A 19,540-nucleotide genomic window follows, 5' to 3' on the forward strand; every position below is an offset into this window, starting at 1 on the left:
GGCAGGGATTTTAGAGTCTCCTGTAAACAGGAAGTGTCCCAGTCTGACATAACTGCTATGTGGTAACCAGATGGCCTCTTTCTCGATCTTCAGGGGTATGTATCTTCCGGCCAGGGTACATGTCTTCTGGCCAGGGCAGGTGTCTTCCAGTCAGGGTGGGTATCTTCTAGCTGGCTCTCTTCCTGCTTCTGCTATCTTGCTGATGCACACTGCTGGCCCAAGTGGCCTTGCGCCTTGGGACTGGGCCTGAGAAGGGAACAGTTACTCATCCCTTCAAGCTTTCAGGCCCCGGGGAGAATCTTTCATTCCTGTCTATTTGGTTATAGAAAAAAGGGGAAAGGGGCAACTTTCTCAGTAACTCCTTCAGATGTGATGTAGGGTGTGGTGTGGGCACCTTGGAAAAAGAACCTTAATTTTGGGGGTATTCTTGAGAGACAGGTTGGTATCCCTTGTGTCATAGCAGGAGCATTGTCTGGATTGTCTGTTGGCTAACTGTAGTTTCAACAAGAGTTTTAATGGCTTTTATTATTAGTGGGATAACACATGGGAGAAACAGGAGGAGCCCAATGATGATTATTGTCCCTACCAGTGTTTTAAATCCTCCTAAATTAGAGAACCACCCTCCTAGAAGGTTTGCCAGGTCCCATCCTTTCCAGGTTTGAACTGGTACATGGGCTACTTTTCTGATGTTTGAGATACCTTGGGTAATTTGGCTGATGAAGGCAGGCCCTTTATTGGACTGGATGGATGTTGCCAGTCTGAAACGGGGAATTATATGCATGATGAGAGTTTGTGTGACGGTATTTGCACCTTCTGAAATTGTTGGAAATGTTTCTACCCACCTGGAGAAAGTACAGACAAAGACTAGAAGATAGCGGAGCCATTTATCAGGCAGCATGTGAGTGAAGTCTACTTGCCAATCTTGCCTGGGTATTTGGCCCCAGGCTTGGTGGGTAGGAAAAGGCAGTGGCGAGAGGGATCCCTGGGGTGACACTGAGTGGGAGATAGAGCAGGACAGGGTGATCTCTCAAACACGGCTGGAAAGGTGAGGAAAAGTGAGAACAGGGCAGATAAGTTGCAAGAGAGTTTTGTAATCAACATGGAAAGGGTTGTGGAGGCTTTGGAGGATAGAAATTGTTTGAGAGTGAGGAAGAATGAAGTGCTCTTCCTTGACATACAATGATCCTTGCTTTTGAAGGGTCTGGGCCTGGAAGTCCTCCTTTTCTTCTGAAGAGTAAAGAGGAGAGAATGAGGACAGGGACAGAAACTCACCTTGCACAGGTTGTAGGGCTACTTGTTTGGCTACCTGATCTGCTAAAGCATTTCTGGCTGATGTAGGATTGTCTGGGGTTTGGTGGCCCCTGCAATGAATGATGGCAAGTTTCTGCGGGAGTCTGGAAGCTTGAAGGAGTTTGCTGATGAGAGAGCCATTTATGGCAGGAGTGTTTTTTGGAGTTAGGAAACCCCATTCTTTCCAGATAGACGAGTGTGGTGTACTATATGGAATGCATAACGAGAATCCGAATATATGTTAATTTGTTGACTGGCTGCTAGAGTGAGAGCTCAAGTGAGAGCAATGAGTTCAGCTTCTTTGGAGGTGGTGCCTACGGGGAGCAGATTGGCTTCAATAGTGTGCGGGGGGTGGTGACACTATAGCATAGCCAGCATGTTGGCGCCTTTGGTGTAGGAAGGAACTGCCATCCACAAACCAAGTAAAGGAAGAAGCATCTGGAAGGAGTTGGTCTGTTAGGTTTGGAAAGGGTATAAGAAAGATTTGAACAGTGTCCACGAAGAAGTGTGCAGGGTCTTGAGAGGTAGAAGCTTCAGGTAGGAGCATGGCCGGGTTTAGATGAGCTGATTAGCATGGTGATATGGGGAGTTTCTATCAATAGAGCATATAGTTAGAGAAGCCATGGGGCAGAGATAAGACTTAGTACACAGTGGTGAGCTAGCATGTCTTTGATGCTATGGGTTGAATAAACTGTTAGGTTGGCATGAAAAGATAGTTTTAGGCTTGTAAGGATGAGGACAGCAGCTGCTGCCAACACTCAGAGACAGGCAGGCCATCTGAGAACTGTGGCTTCAAGCTGTTTAGAGAGGTAGCCAACAATCTGGAGGGTAGGTACCTTAGACTGGTTTAGAACACCTAGTGCAACTCCACGCCATTCATTGGTATAGAGGAAGAAAGGTTTGATGAGGTCTGGGAGAGTGAGGATGGGGGCTGAGATGAGAGCCTTTTGGAGTAGATGGAAAGGTTGGATAATAGGCTGTGCAGGATTTAAAGGCTCAAGGAGAGGACCTTTAGCAGCTTGGTATAATGGTTTGGCAGGTAGAGAGAAGGAGGGAACCCAGAGCCTAAAGTATCCCTCTAGTCCTAGAAAAGAGAATTCCTTGCTTAGTTTGCAGAGGTGGGAGGGACTGGAGGAGGGATGTGCAGTCAGTTGTAGGCCCTTGGGTTTGCGGGGTAAGGGCTAGGCCTAGGTAGGTAACTGAAGGGGTGCATATTTGTGCTTTTTTAGGGGAGAATCAATACCCACGTTCTGCTAGGAAGTATAAAATAGAGGTAGTTTGGCCGTTCCAGTATCTTGAGAGGGAGTACACAGGAGCAGATCATCAACATATTGAATAAGAGTGGATGGTTTTAGGGATAAGGCACAGAGGTCATGAGCAAGGGCCTGTCCAAAAAGGTGGGGACTCTCTCCGAAACCTTGAGGTAGCATGCACCAGGTAAGCTGATGTGAAAAGTGGGTGTCAGGGTCTTCCCACGTAAAGGCAAAGAGGTCTTGAGAATCAGGGTGTAAAGAAATTGTGAAAAAGGCATCTTTTAGGTCTAGGAGATAAAAATGGGTGGTATTGGAGGGAATCCTGGAAAGTGTATGGGTTAGGAACTACCGGACATACTGGGAGTACAGCTTGGTTAATGAGCCTGAGGTCCTGGACTAAGCGATAAGTTTCATCTGGCTTTTTAACAGGTAGAATTGGTGTGTTAAAAGGGGAGTTTGTTGGGCAGAGTAGGTGACTGGCGAGGAGGTGAGATATGATAGGCTTTAGGCCTATGAGAGCTGCTTAGGGGATTAGATGCTGCTTCTGTGCTAGGAACTGGGTGGGGTTTTTAAGGGTGATGCGGACAGGGATGTGGTGCTTTGTTACTTAGGGTGTGGAAGTATCCCAAACAGCAGGGTTAACTATGGATGGGGGATAAGGAAATGTTGCATGTTTTAGGGTGGGAGGTTGAAGGAGTAGAAGAAAACTAGAAGTACCAGAGGGGTCTGTGTGGATGCATTGGGTACTATGGGGCATGTGGAAATGGAGAGTAGTGTGGAGTTTTGAAAGGATGTCTCTGCCTAGGAGTGGAGTTGGGCATGAGGGCAGGACGAAGAAAGAGTAAGTGAAGGAAAAGAGGTAAAAGGAGCAGAAGAGTGGAGGGGTGGCATGGGGTTTGGAGACTTGCCCATCAATTCCCACAATAGAGACTTGCGAGAATTGGGTGGGTCCTGAAAAATTAGGCAAAGCAGAGTAGGTCACCCAAGTATCAATTTAAAAACATACTGGCCTACCTGCCACCATCAGGGTTACCCTTGGCTTGGATGAAGAGATGGTAGTTGCTGGAGTGTCTGCTCCAGGGCACCGTCAGTCTTCAGTGGCAAGGCTGATGAGATCCAAGTAGGAGGTTTTCAATAGTGATGGCAACTCTCTGCAGGAGTCTGGCAGCTTGAAGGAGTTTGCTGATGAGAGAGCCATTGAATAAGAATAAGAGGGCTGGCTCAGGAACGGATGGGGGAGTTCTTGCAGGGGTCACTCTCAGTCCAACTTCCAGTGGGGTCCTCCACAGAGGGGGCACAGCCTGGTGGGCTTACCTGGCTTTTGGCATTGTCTGGACCAGTGGCCTTCATTGCTGCACTTGAAACAGGCACCAGGTGGAGGTGGATTGCTAGGAGGCTTCCATGTGGAGCTGCAGCCCTGTGGGCGTGCAGGGCCTCTGATGGTGGAGGCAAGCATTTGAAACTCTGCCTGTTTTTGCCTTTTACTTTCCTTATCATGATTGTTAAAGACTTTGAAGGCAAAATTAAGCAGGTCTCATTGTGGGGTTTGAGGACTGCTGTCAAGCTTCTGAAGCTTGTGCTGAAGATTGGGGGTGGATTGGGAGATGAACAGAAGGTTTAAGATAGTGAATCCTTCTGGGCTGGCTGGGTCTAGGTTGGTATACTTTCTCATGGCTTCAATTAAATGAGAGAGAAAAGGGGCTGGGTTTTTGTCAGGACCTTGGGTGATTTCTGAAAATTTTTCATAGTTTACCACTATATGGGCACCCTTTTTGAGTCCTGCAAGAAGACACACAATCATGTGGTCTTGATGGCAGTGTCCAGAGGCCCCATCTTGATAATCGCAGTGGGGGTCCTGTTTGGGGACTGCCTCTTCACCAGTAGGCTGGGAAGGAGCTTGGTGATGAACTGTATCAGCATGTGCCTGAGCTAGGGTCCAGATATGGTCTTGGTCTTCTGGGTTAAGGGTGGAAGAGAGGATAACAGAGAGGTCATGCCAGGTTAGTTCATAAGACTGGGTAAGGTACTGAAACTCCCTAATATAAGAAGTAGGGTTTTCTGGAAATGAACCAAGTCTTTTGTTAATTTGAGAGAGATCAGCGAGGGATAAGGGACCATGAACTCTAACAATACTTTCAGATCCTGCAACTTCCCGAAGAAGGCACTCTAGCACTGGTGCTGGAGTAAGGTTGGGGCATGGGCCAAAGGTGGCTCCTGAGAGAGTATGGGCAGGAGAGAAGGAAGAAGCCAGAAGTGGTTGAGAGGAAGAGATAGGGGCTGGGAGGGGTGGACAGCAGTCAGCTAGATGGAACCAGGGAAAACAGGTAGGGTCGTGGGGAGAAAGACAATCTGAGTGGTGAGAATGGAGGAGAAGGATTTGAACAGGTGAGCAAAAATTGCAGAGGTCTGGTTGTAATCTGAGTGCAAAAAAAGCCTGGACATAAGGAATTTTTCTCCACTTTTCCAGTCATCAGCAATAATTGCTTAAGACAGTTAAAATTGTAAAGTAGAATGTTCCATTTGCTGGCCATTTGGACCCATTATCTAATTCATACTGTGGTCAGCCTGTATTGCAAAAAATACAAGGCACTTAGGGTGGATATTCTGCCTGAGGCCTAAGCTTTGCAGGTTTTTTATGAGACGGCCTACAGGGCTGTTTTTTGGAATGGAGGACCGGGAGTTTCCCATAATGGAGGGTCAGCTCAGGAGAACAGGGAAAAAGGAGACCATCCTGGATGGCTGGAGGGAGACGATAAAAGGAGTGATCATCACCGCTTCCTTTTTCATTTCCAGAACAGGATCAAATGGCTTAGAGGTATCCCCCTAAGACCAGATGATCAGCAAGTGCCTGGCACACGACAAAGCCTTGGACCAGCATTGGATTTTAGGACTGGAGAAAACAAGAGAGGCCATGTGGCTTTTTCTCTGTTAACTGGGCTCCTGGGGAAACTTGCCAGTAGGTGAGATCGTGACTGATGTGCATGCACAGAGGTGACTGGAGGCTGAGGAGCTTCCTTTGTCCAGCAGCTGTGGCCTGCTCTCCAGGGAGGAGGGGTAGGTCCATGGGGGATGCAGACTTGAGCCCCTCCCAGGTTTTGGCACCAGATAAAAGGTTCTTGTATTGGTTCAAATGCCGAGAGTGTGCCAACAGTCAACACAAGGCAATGTGGAGCAACATGGTGTTTTAAAGATCACCTGGGTGCAGGCGGGCTGAGCCCTAAAATGGCGTCAGCCCCAAGTGAGGTCAGGGCAGGGGTTTTATAGTCTCCTGTAAACAGGAAGTGTCCCAGTCTGACGTAACTGCTATGTGGTACCCAGATGGCTTCCTTCTTAATCTTCAGGGGTACGTGTCTTCTGGCCATGGTAGGTGTTTTCCGGCCAGGGTAGGTGTCTTCCAGCCAGCTCTCTTCTTGCTTCTGCTATCTTGCTGATGCACGCTGCTAGCACAAGTGGCCTTGTGCCTTGGGACTGGGCCTGAAAAGGGAGGAATTACTCATCCCTTCAAGCTTTCAGGCCCTGGGGAGAATCTTTCATCCACCACTCACCTAGTCAGATGCATTACTTGAAGTCAGAGTCGAGGAGAATCCCCATGGCCTGGATTGCCTGGTTCTCTAGTGAGAATGTGTATTGTGGAGACAGTCTCCCTGCTTTCATGCTCTGAAGACTTCCAGTTTTCTACCAGACCTGCCACTTTTAAAAAGAAAACCAAATACTGCATGTTCTCACTCATAAGTGGGAGCTGAAAAATGAGAACACATGGACACAGGGAGGGGAACATCACACACCAGGGCCTATCAGGGAGTGGGGTGCTTGGGGAGGGATAGCATTAGGAGAAATATCTAATGTATATGACAGGTTGATGGGTGCAGCAAACCACCATGGCACATATATACCTATGTAACAAACCTGCACGTTCTGCACATGTATCCCAGAACTTAAAGTATAAAAAAAAATAAAAAAGTATTTGAAGATTCCTTCACTCTTTCTATTGAGCTCCTGTTTTTGATCTTGGATAAAAGTTCACAGTGTGAATCTCTACACACTTTTTTTTCTCATTCCAACGGGCTGAGGTGCTCTAACAAAGCCTCTTGTCTGCCACCTTGGAAAAACATTTTTAAGAAAGACAGCAAATAAGTAAATTATAAACTCATTATGTTTTCAATATGTCAATATTACCCTGGAAGGTAAAGAGAGAAAAATATGGGAAACATGTAGGAATACTTGGTGGAGAGAAACCAATGATAAATTTCCTGATGTAATGATATGATCGCTTTCTAGGTTAATGGTGGCTATTCCCAATAGGTTCTGACCAGACTCCTCAGGTTCGAGAGGTAACTCAAAATTACCTAAAGAATTGGTGAAAAGCAAACACTTTCTGTTGTCCCAATTTGAAACTGTTTAGAGGGAGCTATAATGTGAAGGGAGTCTGGAGGACCCTTTGTCTGATATAGATATGCAAACTCAATTACTTGAAATGGAAGGCCACAAATGAATGTCTTTATACAGACAGGCGGCTTCTAGGTCCATTCAGCCTTGAGGATCCACAAATTAAAAGTTGATGAGGAAGGAAGGGATGGGATATTTTGGTCCCTCCTAAGTGTACTGCTGCTTCCATTTTACTCTCAGAGCTCAACATGACTATTATTATTATGTCTCAACAGGTCACCAAAAGGGTAAGCCACTCATCAGTTCACCCTCAGTCTCTTGCACAGTGCCTGCCATGTAGAAAGTGCCTCATCAATTATGTGTTGAGGTGTTGAGTGAACAAAAAAAATAAATGAATTTCGAGGAATAATGCAGTGTTGGATGGTGTAGACCCTGTGCTGGTATTTGATATGGAGAAGTTTATTCACCAGGGATTGGGGACTGCATGAGCCATTGGTTAAAGTTCACAAGGCACTTTAAGATCATAGTGAGTCTGGGCTGAGTCTGGAACTCAAGGCCTGAGAGCATCTTCCTAAGTTATGACTGAAAGCTGCTCATCTGGGATTTTGGTAAGACTCCTACACTGTATCCTGAATATTCCAAAGCCCTCAATGAGGCAATAAGAGTGGATGAGGCCCACATACACCATGGAATACTATGCAGCCATAAAAAAGGATGAGTTCGTGTCCTTTGTAGGGACATGGATGCAGCCGGAAACTATCATTCTCAGCAAACTATCGCAAGAACAGAAAACCAAACACCGCATGTTCTCACTCATAGGTGGGCATTGAACAATGAGATCACTTGGACACGGGAAGGGGAACATCATACACTGGGGCCTATTGTGGGGAGGGGGAATGGGGGAGGGATGGCATTGGGAGTTATACCTGATGTAAATGGCGAGTTGATGGGTGCTGACGAGTTGATGGGTGCAACACAACAACATGGCACATGTATACATATGTAACAAACCTGCACGTTGTGCACATGTACCCTAGAACTTAAAGTATAATAAAAAAATAAAAATAAAAAATAAGAAGGAAAAAAAAGAGTGAATGAGAAGGTTGGGACTATGAGAGAAGCACTGGGCTTTATTGGTGATTGGCTGTGACAGAAACAGGTCCTGGCCAGGAAGAGGGAAGCATCCCGTGCTCATTTCTTGCAATTTGAAGCAATTTTATGACCAGGCCTTGGAGTTCAACAGGACAAGAGGCCAGAGGAATTTTACCCACTGGGAATAATGGTTACTTTGGAACCTCACTTGGGGGTTCAAACTTCATTAGAGCTTAGAGAGTTGAAGCAAATGGACTCTTACCATTCAGATCTCAATTCAGATTCTTAATTTGTAACTCTTTGAAACTGCTTTCTCCTCTCACCAATACCATTTTTTAGCTGAGTATTTTTGTTTGTTTTAAAACAGCAACAGAGAAGAAATTAACAGAATAAAAGGAAGAGTGGAGTAAAGGCCTTTAAAAACCTGGATTAAAGAAGTGATTATCTAGGTAAATATAAGTCACCAAACTAAACACTTGAGAATTAAAAATTCTCAGTCAATAAATTTCCTGGGAAGAATTTGTGGGATTTATCAGAGATCTACCCTTTCCTATCCACCAACATACCCTGCCCCCTTCAGGGTTTTAGCACTTCCCAAACTGAAATCTGTTTCTCTGTCACCACCTCTGCTGGAAACAGCTTCCTCCAGAGAGAAGAAAGGGTTTCGAGTAGTGAGAGAGGAGCAAGCTACAAGTTCAACTCATTACCTTTATCCTGTACACTGCTGCAGGTGAGTCAGGTAATGGTCTCACTGACCAAAGACAGGTGTTGGAGTGTCCCCCAACCAGGAAGCTGTTAGCCCATGACCTATTGATATCTCTTGAATGAGTAAATTTCTTCAGCCATCTATGTCAAGGCCCAAGTGGTTTGCATTCTGACAACCACAAGCCTAGGTTACTCACCATCAATTGGCTAAATAAGAACTAATATTTTGACTAATACCTTCTAGCAGGGTGAATATCCAAGGCTCTGCAGGCCTGATAGGGAGTTTCCCATCAAACAATGCTTTACTGGTACTGAGAATGTTAGATTTGCATGAGACCTTTGGAGAACATATAGTATAATACTGTCTTCCCACAGCCCTAGTTTTCTCATTTACAAGAGGGGAAACTAAGACTTCAAGGAGTAAAGTGAAATGCCTGAGGTGAAAGGGTATGAAAGTAGAAGCCTCAGGACTCAAACTGAGAGTCCTCATCTCTATTCTATTGTTTTTCCAAGCCACAGCTTCTGAAGCTAATAGTTTAGGTCTACTGGTCAGTTCTTACAGTATAGTGAGAAGAGGAGGGGGGATTAGGACCCCTGCCTTGAAAACAGTGAGAAAGTGGAGCTAAGAATACAAGATTAGATGTATGGGCTGGCTGCAGCCTTTGCTGTAAAAAGACCTTTGTGCCACTGCCATCTCTCGTCTGACCCCAGGTTCCTTTAACTGAATAAGTGGTGGAAAAACTCACATCATGGCCTGGCTTGTCTTGAAGACAAGTTTCATTTGTTCTATAAATAGTTTTCATGATTTTAAAAATGAATGCCTGTGCAGTTGACCACAGTCCTCACCACTCCTAATGTCTTATACCAGGTCAACTCAAAGAGCAAAGAGTGCAAATGTGTTGGCATGGATCTGCTATCTGTGTGCTTGTGCTGTCATGTATGTACATACAAATTCTCACATGTGTGAATAAAACCTGCCATCTAACACCATATTAGTCTCTGTAATCCACATTCAGGGGCATTGGAACAAAATGGGCTCCCACAAGCTTGCATATAGTTTTTGGAGAGAATATGTCTCCTGACATACATAATCATACAATTACCTGTGTGCAAAGTTATGGGAAGGAAACAAGTCTGTGAGCATCTGTAAGTGTGGAAGTTATCTGCTGGCTTGGTTTTTATGAGACCATTGGCATGACACCACTGAGGTTGTTCATACAAGTAAGTGTTCCGGGTAGGACTCTGTAAGGCATGGCTGTTCCAGCCTCTGGAGGCCAGACCCTTGGGCAGAGTGTCTCAACCAGTGTGATCTTTCCTCACCATACCACCCACTTTAGACCCTGGGTGCAAGAAGCCTTGCCCTGCCTCTGGGTTTCAGGAGAGCACACCTGTCAGCACCAGGGCCATGGCAGTTCCTTTTACTTCTCTGCTTGTTGTGTTTCTGAAACAGAAAGATTGCTAGTGTAGTTGGAGGCTTTTTCAGGACAGATACCATAACAGGAAGTGAGATTAAAGAGTTAAATATTATTGTGTTTGGTAGGTGATAGGATGTGTGTAACAAGAAACCATGGGAGAGTTCTGAGCAGAGAAGTGGCATAATCTTGCAGAAAAGTCTCAGTCTGGTACATCAAAGAGAGACTATAAGGAGGAAAAGGCAATAACAGAGGGTCCAGTTAGAAGCTATGGTGATAACAGAGGTAAAAGATGGTGGTGCATTGTTACTAGAGTGATACATATGAAGGGGAATGAGAAGTGAAGGAATTCCAAGTCTCTTTTGAAGGTAGAAATGACAGTATACATGAATGTTGGATGAGAGTGAGTGGAATCCAAAAATGTCTCCAAAGGTTTGGACTGAACAAAGGGAAGGATGGAGTTAATATTTCCTAGGATGGGGAAATTTATGGGAGGAGTGGATTTAATGGAAACGGAATCAGGGACTTAGTTATATGTATCATGAATTTGAATTTAAAATGACTTTCAGAGATCCAAGTGGTGATGTTGAATAGACAATGAAACATGAGCCTGGAGTCCGGAGAGAGGACTGAGCTTGAAACATTAATGTGTGATTCTGTTATGTGTGGGTATGAGAAAAGACATGGATAGAACGGTGTATGATTCTTAGCAAGTGAGCATAGGTGACGAGAACATGTCTGAGAGGCCAACCCTAGAGCACTGCAATGCGAAGAAGTCAAAGCAGTGAGGAGTAACTACCCATAATTCTGAAAAGTAGCAGACACTGAACGAGAAGCACAACCAACAGGCAGAAATGTCCTGTAAACTAAGTGAGGAAAGTATTACAAGGAGGAGGAAGTGATCAACTGTCAAATTCTACTTTTCAGTCAAGTAAGACCAGTATTGAGAAATGATCACTAGGTTTAGCGATATGCAGGTTATTTGGGGACCCTGAGAAGAGCTATTCCCATGGAGTGGTCTAGACAAAAGCTTGAGTGGGGTGGGTTCAAGAAAAAACATAGGAGTAGAGAAAGTGAAGAAATCAAGAACAGGCAATGATTTTTGAGGAACTTCTGTGTACAGGGCAAATAGATGATGCAGTAGATGGAGTGGGTTGTACAGTTAAGGTGGGGTGTTTGTTTCTTTCTTGTTGTTGTTGTTTGGTTTTTTATTACTTGCATGGGAGACTTTGTGGAATGTTTATGTACTGATGGGAATCACCTAGTAGAGAAGGGTAAATTGGTGATGTAGGAAAGAGCACAGACAGCATTGCTGGGATCATGCATTGAATAGTCAAGAAGGGGTATAATCTAGTGGCCAACTCTAGGAATGGGTTTTGATAGGAGTGTAGAGAGTTTATCCATTGTGACAAGAGGCAAAGCAGAGTATCTAGTTACAGATGCAGGGAGGTGAGAAGTTTTGTAAGGCTTTTCTTTACTTTCATGTTCTCAATGTCATCAGTTGAGACTGCAGGTATTCCAGTAGTAGGTGGAGATTTGCAGAGGATAAGATGTGAACTGCAATGTCTAACATGGAGTGAGTAGACAGGGGATGTGCATGAGGTTGCACTACCATATTCTTGACACTATTCTAGGCACAAGAGATGCAGCCATGGGAATGCACATTTGGAACATATGTTCACTCGTGTATTAGTTTGGTAACAATGTGGGTCGGGAAGAGGTATCTGGTATCTGGTCCCCTGCCCAGCTTCAAGGCAAAGGACACATATTCTGGGCAAAACACAGACCTTGGCCTCCGCATAAAACAAAATTCATTCTGACTACCCCTCACCTGGAGGCACAGGAATGGAGGATGGGGAGGGGACTGTGTTGGAACACTGCAGGTCCTAGTGGCCTATTTTTTTTGCAGCTGAGAGTTAAGGTGTTTTCCTCCTAAGAATCAGCCACTCTCCAATAGATACTCCAGTAACCTTTGTTGTCAAATATCTGGCTCACCCTCCTACTCTCTCTGGCTTCTGGTTGCTATGGCAATGTGGCCAGGAGCACTGCTCTCCCAGTGTAAATGAGTGGGAGCCTGTGAATGTAGACAGGGGTGCATTGTGGGGACAGGAGAAAATTCTTGAAGGCAAGAATAGCGTAATATACTTAGTTCCTTTAGTGATTAACACCTCCCACAGCCCCTCCATCAAGCATTTACAGCACCATTCCCAGAAGGCATACGAGGTAGATTGAAAACAGGGAGCCTTAAAGAAAATAGCAGAGCCTTTTATTAGTGTCATTTCCCAGAAAAAAAAAAATCCAGTTTGTTAGGAAGATTTCACTTCCTCATGTTCCAAAGATGGTATCACTGTGCTTTCACTAGTAGTGCTCTATCTTACAGGACTGCTTAGCACCAAGCACTATGAGAACCTTAGGTGTAAACTAGGTAACTTAATAGGAACTGTGGATACTCAATGAAAAGGAAACACTCACAGGTGTGGGCTTGTGGCTACGGCAGAGTTAGCCTAAGGGCACAAGCCCCTCCAATGTCTAACTCAGACATTCATCTTTAATAGGGGACAACCCTCCTCATTCTCACTCTCTTGCTTTCCTTCCATGAAGCACACGGAGACAAAGATCAAGTTAGGGTTGGGGTTTTGTCTGAAGTTCTGAGTTGCTCATATACCCCTTCTCTCTAGCTGAGAGCCTCTTTGTCTCAATTCCATCAGTCTTGCTCAGCCATCCAGGTTTCCAGACCCATAGTCAACTTTGAGTGTCGGTGTCCAGATGCACAATGGCCTAGTTTCCCTGGTGGCAGGTTGCTACAGCAATCGTACCAAGAGCTTTTCTTCCTCAATGAAATTAAAAGAGCATAAAAGAAGGGCGGGTGGCTGCCCATGTGGAGGAGGGGGAGAATTGTAATTTGAATACCCTAATTACAGTAATTAATAGACTTTTGGGATTAACAGGCCAAACTCACAGGCCAAGGCAGCAGGGGACTTGACTGGGAAAAGAGAGCTTCAAACAAGTAGAAAAAAGCCTTTGTTTCATTCAAGAAACTTCTGTAAAGCTGAATGATTAAAAAAAATGATTTAAAAAAAAAGTGTCACCAGATTAGGGGTAGGATTCAGGGTGAGTTTAGTAATTGGCACTATTTAAAAATCTAGACACAAATCCTTTCATTTGAAGCATGTTGGCAGGGAGGTGTCCAGAATTATTTTCTTAGGAAGAGAATGGGCCTGGTGCCCCTCCCTCTTGCCTGGTGGCACATGCCAAAGTGTTGACACCCTGCCCATGACTCCTATGACGTCCAGGTCGGGGATGATTTGAAACATTCAGCTTCTCTGCTGCCCACCTTTTTTGCAGCTAAGTTCTGCGTTGGATTCTTTCTTTCAGCCTCTTTCCTCCAGCTAATATTCTGGACTCTATAATCAACTTAGGTGTCTAATGACTCAGTCATGGCTTAGTTGGCCCTAGCTGTTGGTTGCTATGGTGATGCAGTCAGGAGCTCTGCTCACTAAGTTAAGATAAGAGAGAACCTGAGGTGGGTGGGGGACAGTGCATGGAGAGGGCCAAGATTGAAGTTGACAATAAGATAATTACACTAATTGATAGGCTTTGCTGATGAAAAATCCATAAATACAGGCTCCAGGGCAAAGGTATGGAGAGCTTACCTGGGAAAATAAAGTATCTAGCATAAAGGAAAGGACTTTTACTACATCCACTTTCAAGAAGCAATCCAGAGGAAAAGAAAAGGCTCTATCTGCTTAAGATCAGAGGATATGGAAGTTATCAACACACAGGCATATTAGGGGATTAGGTTCCTCATTTGCAAGAGTCTAGGACTCCTCCATTGTCGGTCATAGCTGTTTAGATGGGGAACTGAGGCTCAGAAGTGGAAAGGGACTAGAACTAAATCACATGCTAGGTTAGTAGAAGAGCTGTGACTGGAGTTCATGGCCCTGGATCACCATGCCAGAGCTCTATGACACCAACTTGCCTCCAGGTAGAGCCAAGGATGATCAAGTGCCTCATTTTACGGATGAAGACATGAATCTCAGAGAGGGGAATGAAACTGCCCAGGTCACATATTTTTTTTTCTGGGATGAGAACACAGTTCTCCTCGCTTTTAATGTAGATCAGGTAAATGGCCAGTCAGTCAAGAATTAGGTCACAGACAGTGGAAACAGACAAGGGAGCACCTTACTCTACAGGGATTCTACACAATTTGTAAACCAGGGTAGGAAAGATTCTCAGTGATTCTAAGTGATGTGAAGATTCTAAGTAATGGCTGCCATTAACAGAAAGAGAGGGAAAGGAACAAAGAGGAAAAAAAGACACAAAAAACTCCCCTGTTTATGAATGTGATTTTCTTTGGAAACAGTCCCTTCCTTGAGCAGTAGCTGGAAATAAGATTCAGAGGTTTTTCTCCAGCATATCTTGCTAGAGAGCCTAGGGGAGTGTAAAGCTAATTTGCAGGTGTCTGAGAGCACCCCTGGCCCAAACAGTATATAGATGGAAAAACGAGTATATCAGAGTGAGGAAATGGCATCCCAATATCAGACTCTGGTTAGGGTCAAAGCTGTAAGTGGATCCCAGCCCTCATGATGACCTTGCCAGGGTTCTGTCTAGCAGGAGTGTAGGCAGCAGGAAGAGCACTCTCTATGTGCCAGGCACTTCCATAGGGAAAGTATGATTACACCTGGGTGTCAGGAAACATGGTGGTAAAGAGGCATACCCCATGTACTTTCCTGAAGGGACTTGATTCCCCTTCCTCTGGCCTGTGGGCAAAGGATACATGGCTCCAACCGGGAAGACTTTAAAGTATAGCAGGAGAAAATGATAACTGTGGTCAGGATTGACATAGAAGAAGTTCAAAGCAAAAGGTGATAAGTTACCACTGGGGCTTTGTGAAGAACTTGGCTGATATATGCAAAGAACCAGAAGGTTTACAAAGATTACTTTAATAAAAATATTAGGAACACAGGAGGTTGGGGAAATTGTGGAAACTGGATCAAATTTAGGAGACTAAGAGTCCGCTAGGGAAATGATAACCACAGGAAAGAGGAGACATGATGCAGGAGGGTCTCTGCAAGGATTAGCTGAATATAGATATATGGAGGGATGGGGACAGCTGGAAATAGATCCTATGTGGATAACTGGAAGAGTATTGGGGCTGTTAACAGAAAATGAAAAGAGCAAAGGAGAGAGGAGGAAGAAGAGAGGAAGAAGGAGAGAAAAAAGATGAAAACAAAAAGATGATGATGAAGAAGAAAAAAAGTAATGAGGGATAAGGAGGAAGAAGACGGAGGTAGAGGTGAAGAAAGAAAGAAGTGAAGAGAAGGAAAAAAGGCAGAATCTTGTCCCTCACTGTGATATTTGCTTGAAAAAATACAAGACAAACAGCATGGCCTATCCCTACAGCAGTTAGAGCCGGTCTACAGCTGTATATGTGTATGCAAACATATATGCACACATTTATAGAAAAGTAGTTGACACTCTGCCTTTTACTTCTGCCCTTGAGAAAAGCCCTTTCCCTCCATCCCTTGATCCCCACTTCTGCTTCGGTTATAGCCTCTTTCTAGAAATCTTTCTAGGTTTCTGGCCTGTTCTACTCCTGGTGGGTAGTACTGTTCCTTTTGAACACAAAGCAGAGCCATTCTGGGAAAGGTAGTCCTGGAGACCCCCATGAACAGGCATGCAAATCAGGAGCAGACAGATCTGGAAGGAGCAGACAGCTAGAGGTTGGTGCAAGTGTGCACAGGCAGGTAAGCAGGGAATGTCTACCGGACGACAGGTGGGAGCTGCTTTTCCCTCTTTTACTTCAGCACAGCAGAACAGCCTCTTCAAAACCAGAAACAAACCATTGATTTCAGTCATTTCTCTTGGGAGGTCATGATATGAGAATTGCCAAGACCATGATGGCAGGAGATCCTCTTTCTCTTTAACTTGCAAATAGGGAAGAGCTAGACATGGTCAGTATGAGGCAGTGACAATGTGTTTAAGTGGGAACTTATGAGGGACAGTCCCACAGTACCTTTAAAATTCTGACCCAAAGTTCTCCCATAGGCCTCTGTGTTTCAACATTATTGTCATCTGTGATAGCCTACCTTTCTCCCAAAGGCCTTCAGTTGTCTGTAAACCGAGTTTAGGAGAACAATGGCTACCCTTAGAATCATCAATGAGGTTTTGGTATACTGAGTGTTCATTCATGAAGGGCAGTTTGCCCTCACAATCTGGACCTTAATCTCCTGATTCTGGTCCCTAGGAAGGCATGGAGGAAACTGTCCTGCAGACCTCACCAGTGGGTATATCTGGTCTATCTGTTGCAAGAGTGAGGCCCATGGAAGGTTTTCTCTCATGCAGGGTGTAAAGCTGGGGGACCACACAGGGCCAGGAGATCATCTTGAAAGAAAACAAACCCCTCCCTTGTCACTTGGAGGAACTTTTGCAATCAATTTGACATCTGTTCGTTTGCCATCGCATTGCAAATCTGGATTAATAGGGCATCAGTGGGCATTGTTACAGAGAAGGTGAATGTGTGAGTTGTGCTCATGACTCCAGGACTATTTCTCTATAGAACACAAGAAGCAATTTGTTAGCAAAAACCCTTGCAGCATCCTGTAACAGAGAGCAATGATAGTGCAAGATAGATAATCCAGGAAAAGCAGTTTCATATGATTTAGGGACAGAGACAGGCATAAAGCAAATTAGCACAGGAGTAGCATTCAGCACATTTAAAGAAAAAATGAATTATGTGGCTCTAAGGTAATCAGCCCTATAACATCTGACAAGCTACTTGCCCGTTAGTCAGTTAGCAGCCTTCTTGGTTATCAGAATACCAGATCACAAAAAGATGATCTTCCAGTTCCAAAATGGCAGTATAAAAGCAACCTGGCTTAACTCACCTACCTCCTTGAGTAAACCAAAATCAAACATACAGTGCCGAGATTGTTACCAGCAATATCCCAGAACTCAAATATGAAGATTAGGCAGTTCCAGGGTCAGAGAGAAGTGAAAAAAAAAATCCAAACAGATAAGAGAATTAGATTTCTACATCTGAAACACACCAAACTCAATCTGTCCTACACCAAGAATGCAGAAAATTTTCCCCAAACTTATGTGGTGTACACTGGAATATCTGAGATCAAGGCAGACAAACAGCTTCTCCACCATCTTGAGTTCCTTGGCAGGAAATCTGATCCTGCCTTAAACCATGGGAAGCATCACAAATGCCCATAGGGAGAAATATCCCTGAGGACAGCCAGGCACAAGGTGGGAAGTGGGACTTTATCACCCACAATCCTGAGAACTCTGCTCTGTAACTCAGCCAAAAAGGACATCATTCAAAGTGGCTATTTAGCAGCACCATGCTGTTAGTTGTTCATTCCACAGGGCCCCTGGGCACAACCCCTCATTCAGCTTTCCCACACTATCACATATCCCATTTAGGACCTCCACCTTTGGGGATAAATAGTGCTAGGATCTGTTACTAAACCTTAAGCAAACCATGGCTTAAAGTGCCATCTAGTGCTAAACAAAAAGGCAGCAACCCAGTGGGGCAGGGGACGGGGAGGAAGAAACTCAAAAATTTAAAAAAAAAAAAAAAAAAAAAACTCTAGCAAAAGAAAAAATGCAATAGAAAACAAAACAATCCAGACAGAGAAGACTGGCATAAGTAACTAATCTGTCAATATGAATAAATAAACATACATTTACTAGAAACAATAGAAAACAAGATACCGTGACTTCCCCAAATGGTCAAAACAAGTATCCAGTGACTGACCTTAATGACATGTTAATACTGAGCTCTCTGACCAAAAATTCAAAATAGCAGTTTGAAGGAAACTCGATCTCCAAGATAACACAGAAAAACAATTCAGAAACTTATGAAAGAAATTTGACAAAGAGATTGAAATAATTTTTTTAATTAAATAAATCATGGAAGTAAGGAATACATTTGCTGAACTGAAAAATTCATTAGAAGCTCTTAACTGCAGAATGGATCAAGCAGAGGAAAGAATCAATGAGCTCAAACAACCTATTTGAAAATACAGTTTGAGGACAAAATAAAGAAATAAAGATCACCTATGAACTAAAACTACTTCAAAAGACCAAATCTAAGAATTATTGGTGCTCATGAAAGAGTTGAGCTAGAGCAAGGGGAAGAAATCTTATTCAAAGAAATAATAACAGAAAACTTTCCAAAACTAGAGAAAGATGTACATTTCCACCTATAGGAATGTAAGAGAACACCAAACAGATTGACCTAAATAAGATTACTCCAAGGAATATAATAATCAAACTCTCAATAGTCAAGCACAAAAAGAACATCCTAAAAGCAACAGAAGAAGTAAATAACAGGTAAAAATTCTTCAATTCATCTAGCAATAGACTTCTCAATAGAAACCAGAGACATCATTAGAAAGCAGAAGCATATTTTCAAAGTACTGAAAGAAAAAAACTGCCATCCGAGAATTCTGTATGCTGCAGAGCTATCCTTCAAGTTGAGAGAATTAAGCACCACCAGACCTGTCTTACAAGAAGGGCTAAAAGGAAGTTTTCTGTCTGAAAAGAAGAAATGCCAATGTACAGAGAGAAAACATTTGAAGGTATAAATCCCACTGGTAAAATTAAGTATACAACTGTAAAACACTCTAATTCTCTAACTGTGCGATACATTTCACTCAAAACTCTAGTATAAATGTTAAAAGACAAATTTATCAAAGCTAATAATTGCTATACTAACCTACTAAGAGATGGGCAATATTAAAATATATAAATTGAGACAAAGAAATGTCAAAATGGGTTAGATGAAGTTAAATCGTAGAGTTTAATTTTTAGTTTTTTCATTGTTTCTATTCTATTTTTGTGATCTAAGACAAGTTGCCACCTTTTAAAAATAACTTGTTATTTCTGTATGATGTGTTTTTAAACCTCATGGTAAAATGAGGTACAATGCCAAAACCTGTACTAGATACTCTAAAAATAAAAGGAAACAAATTAAAACATACTACCTTAGAAAATAACCACAAAGAAATACAATAAAAAAAGAAAGAAAGAAAAGCATGACTTACAAAACAACCAGAAAACAAGCAACAAAATGACAGTACTAAGTCCTTACTTATCAAGGTGACAATAAATGTAAAAAACTCAATTCTCCAATTAAAAGACATGAAGTACCTTGAATGATAAAGAAATAAGATCCAATTATCTGTTGCCTACAAGATGCACATAGTTGGAATGTGAAGTGATTGCAAAAGATACTCCTTGCAAGTGGAAGCTACAAAAGAGGAAATGTATCTACATTCATATCAAATAAAACATACTGCAAGTCAAAGACTATACAAAGAGATGAGGAAAGTCACCATATAAAGTCAATTCAGCAAGAGAATATGACAAGTATAAATGTCCATGCACCTG

The 19,540-nt window shown here is 43.4% G+C and overlaps 1 protein-coding gene and 1 pseudogene across 1 annotated transcript in view; one reads left to right on the forward strand and one right to left on the reverse strand.

Moving 5' to 3' along the window:
- Positions 1-3,187: 3,187 nt before the first annotated feature.
- The window catches only part of MAGEE1 (MAGE family member E1), a 493,295-nt gene continuing 476,942 nt past the window's right edge, over positions 3,188-19,540 (forward strand). Inside the window, exon 1 of the mRNA XM_050776313.1 lies at positions 3,188-3,208. The gene's annotated coding sequence lies outside the window, so the exon portion shown is untranslated. The remainder of the gene's footprint in view (positions 3,209-19,540) is intronic.
- On the reverse strand, positions 3,501-5,905 carry LOC126945823 (transcription factor NF-E4-like; annotated as a pseudogene).

Source organism: Macaca thibetana, chromosome X, assembly GCF_024542745.1.
Source record: "Macaca thibetana thibetana isolate TM-01 chromosome X, ASM2454274v1, whole genome shotgun sequence".
NCBI classification, from domain to species: domain Eukaryota; kingdom Metazoa; phylum Chordata; class Mammalia; order Primates; family Cercopithecidae; genus Macaca; species Macaca thibetana.